The sequence below is a fragment of the Ostrea edulis genome, chromosome 2 (assembly GCF_947568905.1).
Source record: "Ostrea edulis chromosome 2, xbOstEdul1.1, whole genome shotgun sequence".
Taxonomy (NCBI): Eukaryota; Metazoa; Mollusca; class Bivalvia; order Ostreida; family Ostreidae; genus Ostrea; species Ostrea edulis.
In genome coordinates this window covers 33,683,020-33,688,417 of record NC_079165.1, presented here as the reverse complement: position 1 = coordinate 33,688,417, position 5,398 = coordinate 33,683,020, and positions in this window count along the sequence as shown.

Sequence of the window (5,398 nt, the reverse complement as noted above, 5' to 3'; positions counted from 1 at the left end):
ACATTCTATTTTAAGTTTTTTCATATTCTCTAGAAATGAAAGCATATATTCTGCGAAGAACTATCATTTCCAGAAGGGGGGGGGGGGTTACCAAATTCTTTTCCCATTGATTTCAGTAAAAACCGTTTGGCCGTTTCACTGACTAACTATATTTGATTTTAGACAAATGTTAGTATACATTTGAAAAGTTCAGCCACGCGTTAATTTAAAAAAAAAAGCATAAAAATATAGAAGGTTTCTCTTCCTTTCATAGTATTATATGTATTTTATTTTTACACCACACAGCAGTCTACAGCGAATTACACTCTTCATTTGAAACACACCCCTACCACGGTAATTTCCGCAGTCATTTTTCGAATTTGTGAGACAACTTCTCATCCCGATAATTAATTCAAACTCATGTGATATTTTCTCCCATTCTTTTGATTTTTTTTTTCAGTCAGGCAACACCTAGATATATTGAAACCTCTACTAAATAGCCACGTGTAAGTGAACTTTTGCGTAACGTTTCCTCGGTTGAGAAAATTATAAACCACCATTGCCAATCATTTTACCCATTACCCATTTGTGCATTATAAAAGTCAAACCGATCACTGTAAAGTTAACCTGATATCTGAATTTTCTACGGCCCAATTGTAATATTAATGTTCAGGTCGCACGTGGAATATTCAGACGGTTAAATGTACATGTAGTTAATTCCAATCAAAATATAAAACTCCCAGTTCCGTCACTAGATAAGTCGTACATAGAAGTACATTACATTCCCCTCACTAGAATTGAGAAAAGATTTTTTTTTCATTTGACATACAGACATTTTGCAAACTTTTATGAAAATTTTTCAATAGTTCATGGCAAAAGTCTGGACTTCATTTCAAACACTCAAAATAAACAGAATGATAATAATAACTAATTTGTCCATCAAAGCTATGTTCTGGCAGCTGCACGGGGATCATTGTGCCCCAAACACAGTGCACACTGCTGCATAAATATGCAACCTATATTAAAAGTCAAAACGGAATTATTATTCACAATCACTTCACTTGTCAAGTTTCTCTGGGGATTTCACGATTCGTCCAGATCTGGTTTGGAGTGCATCCTTGTGATTGGCTGGTTTGGCTCCGATTTGAGGAGTTGCAGTATTTTCTATGGTAGGCTCATCGGAACAGCTTTCTTTCATCGGGACGTCCTATTCATTCTGTGAGGTTTCACAAGATTTGTGAAAATGTATACGGTTCCTTCGCTTAAGTCTCCCATTACTCTTCACCAAAAATGATCTTGGTTTGTCTCATGCTTTTTGTACAATGATTCCTGAAAATAAGGATTTCAAGCCATGTGTTTCATTCTGACTGTTGTTCCATTTTCTAGGGGTCACAACTCCTTGACACCTCTCCTCGGTCATAGTGAAACTTCTGTTTGGCTTTCTGTCCATTTAGGTGTTGTTTTACTTTTCTGATGTCGTGTGTTGGCGGTTTAATACTAGGTCTTGTGATGCTGGTAATATTTCAAGGTCTGCGTTCCATTACTTAAGGTTGAGCTGGTGCAGATGGATGTTTTCCAGTTGCGTTATCCTGTAGTCCAAGAGTGCAAACTGCTTGTCTTTACACTTCATCCATAAGCACTAGTTTTATAGGGTTTGTACTGTTCTCTCAGTTTCGACATTCGAGCTTTGGAAATGGGGACTATTTCTTTCGTGTTCAATTCCATGGTCTGAGCACAACGTATTGAAGGTACCGGAACTAAACTGTGGTCCATTGTCGGAACAAAGTATTCCTGGAAGTCCATGGCTTGTACACTTTGATCATCTCGGTCTATTCCATCTAACCTCGGATGTATGATGAAAGGTGAACATAGCGAACAGCGATCAATCTAATAAATCCTACAAGCTATACAAAATAGATAGTTGGGCAAACACAGACCCCTGGACACACCAGAGGTGGGATCAGGTGCCTAGGAGGAGTAAGCGTCCACTGTCGACCGGGCACACCCATCGTAAACCCTATATCTCAACTTATTCGACACGCAAGAGATTGTTCCACGTATGATCAGTTTTTAAATCGAGGCGGCCTACTGACATCAGGTTGATGGTGCAGGGATTTCAACAGTCTCGTTTGAAATTAGCATTTCGCAAATTATGTGGTCGTTAAAACGATCTAGTTTGCCAATATAACCCATCATTGGGTCAAATGGTGTCTGACGTGTTTCATACCGATTGTTAGACCGTTCTTGGCACATTGATTTTGAGTATGGATAACTCCGTTTACCTGATCAAGATATAGGGTTCACAGCGGTTGTGACCAATCGACAGGGGTTTCTTACTCCTCCTAGGCACCTGAACCCACCACTGGTATATCCAGGGGTCCATCTTTGTGCCCATCTCACTATTTTGTATTGCTTATAGGAGTTATGAGATTGATCACTGTTCGTATGATACATTAATTTCTCGGTGCGTAAGGTAAAAAAAAAAATGTCGAGAAAAACAGGTGCCCCTTTACATCGCCTTTATTGATTTAACGAAGGCGTTTGATCTCGTTAACAGGAAATATTTGTTTCGGCGGCTGCTATTTTAAAGAAGATCGGCTGCTCACCCCTGCTACTTAGAATCATTGCCTCTTTCCATAACAATATGATGGGTGCCATTAGCTGTGACGGTAAAGCCTCAGAACCCTTCCCAGTGTAAAGTGGAATGATGTGTCCTAGCACCAAGCCTGTTTGGCATTTTTATCTCGTTGCTGCTAAACTTTGCTTTTTGGAAGGCAACTGCATACAAGAAGTGATGGGAATCTGTTTAACTTGAAACGTTTGAAAGCAAAGACCAAGGGCCTTACAGTTTTCATAAGGGAGATCCTATTCGCAGATGATGCGGTCCTGAGTATGCATACCGATGAAGCCCTTAACAACAGCTGTTGGACAGGTTCTCTTACGCCTGCAAGGAGTTCGGGCTGAATAAACAAACGTCATGTCCCAGGACGCCCCTTACCACCAGGAATCAACATCGACCACTTCACCTACCCTGACTCTACCATCATTAGCAGCGATGCTGAAATCGACAAACGCATCACCAAAGCCGCCTCCGTGATGTCGCAACTGAGCAAGAGAGTGTGGGACAACAATCAGCTGACTCTGAACACCAAACGCAGAGTCTACCAGGCATGTGTGCTGAATAGTATGTTAAATGACCTATATCAGTACTCATTAAACACCGATGCAGTGCCCGAGGACTGGAAGATAGGTCACATTGTCCATATCTATAAACGCGATTAAATGCATATGCCAGCTAATTACAGGCCAATGTCGTTGACCTCTATTGCATGTGAATTGAGGGAGTATGTCATCCACAGAACTGTGACATACCACTTCGATAAGTACAGGATCTTGTGCGACGAGCACTAGAATCTAGGTCCTGTGAATCCCAGCTCTTAATCACCATCGATAAACCCATAAGATTTACATTGTACTGTTTGACTTTGTGGAGGCTTTTATTAAGTACGCCATACCAGATTGTTCTACAAATGGAATATCATGGAATCCAAGGCAGTACTCTGCAGTCTTTCAAGCTGGACACAGTCATTTGTACTCGAGGGCCATACATCAACATTACTTAACGTCACTCCCGGTGGACCAAAGGGAATAGCATTGGGACCACAACCATTCTGGACTTACATAAACGACAAAGTCAAGTGTTTGCCTCTTTGCAAATGACAGTGACAAATCTTGTAACAACATTTTCTTTGTTTGTAAAGCTCATTATTACAGCTGTGTTCTAAATGAACTTGGTTTTAATTCCATTTTGATCATCTATACTCCAAGTTCCCTATAAAAAGACAAAAAAAATTAAAATCACACATCAGTTTTAAACACATTTAATATCCCAGTCAATGGAATGAATGAATATGGTTTACCATATCTGGATGTATATTTTTAAAATTGCTCTTATAAAGTTTAGAAATTCATTTCAAAATTAAGAATTATCTCCCTCATGCATAGCTCTTATCCTTGGACGAATTTGGCTCCACTTTTTTGGAACGCTGTTTTTGGCTATATTTAGCTCTAAAACTTCATAGTTATTTCGGATTTCAAACATTTCGGTTGAGCATCACTGAAGAGACATTATTTGTCGAAATGCGAATCTGGTGCATCAAAATTGGTACCGTATAAGTTTTACATCTATACTGGATTCCAACTGTCCACGATGTTCAGAAGAGAGATACTCCTGTGGTTATTGCAGTCACTGTGATCACCCTTCTTTTTGGTTATGGTGATGATCTTGGCGATACGTATTTCCTGGGGTACCTAGTCTTCTCTGAAGCAGATACATAGCAGTTCAAGCAGTGGTTCCAACAGGGCAGGTTTTCCACATTTTATGATTTCAAATGGGATTGTCTTCTCCTGGTGCTTTGCCACAGGCCAGAGCGTCGATTGCTTCGCTGAGCTCTGCCAGAGTAGGTTCAGAGTCCAGGTCTTCTATGTTGGGCAGCTCTTTGATTTTGTCAAGCGCATCCTGTGTGACGCAGTTTTTTCTGGAGTAAAGTTCCAGATAGTGCTCTACCCATCTCTCCATTTCCTTGTTCCGGTCCGTGATGACATCCCCGATTTCAGTGCCACAGTTTTCTTTGTTGGTTTACCTGTTGCTTGTTTAATACCCTCTTATATGCTTCCGATGTTGCCGCTGTTCGACGCTTGCTGGATGTTATATGACAACTGTAGTCAGTAGTCGTTGGCACAGCGACGTGTTTTAGCTGGGCTTTGCTGTGTGCAGGCAGGCTCCTCTGACTTGGGTCACGCTTATAACTGATGAGTGTGCTGCGTTTAGCATCTATGACTGGTTCCATTTCAGTGATGCTGGCTTCAAACCAATCCATGTTCTTGCCCTCTTTTTTGCCGTAAGTCTGATTTCCGTCGAGATCCGGGTTAGAATAGGTCCTCAGTACCCCCTTGCTTGTCGTAAGAGGCGACTAAATGGGACGGTCCTTCATATGAAACCGCAAAAACCGAGGCCCCGTGTCACAGCAGGTGTGGCACGATAACGATCCCTCCCTGTTCAAAGGTCCTAAACGCCAAGTATAGGGCTAAATTTTGCAGCCCTTCACCGGCAATGGTGATGTCTTCATATGAGTGAAAAATCATCGAGTGGGACGTTAAACAATATACAACCAACCGTAGGTCAGAACGGCAGCGCTGTAGATGACGTTCTGTAGAGAGTTCTATCTGTTCTCTGCACTTTGTTTACCATCATTGTGGGCTAAGTTGAGAGTCTCTTTCAGTCGTTCATTGCATTCGCGGTTCTTTTCTGGGTAGGCTGTTTTGTTGGTGTTTATTCTTTGGTTTCAGATTCACCTTTGTTGCAATTAGGGAGTGGTCAGTGTCGCAGTCATCATTGTGGTAGGACCTGGTGGTGCAC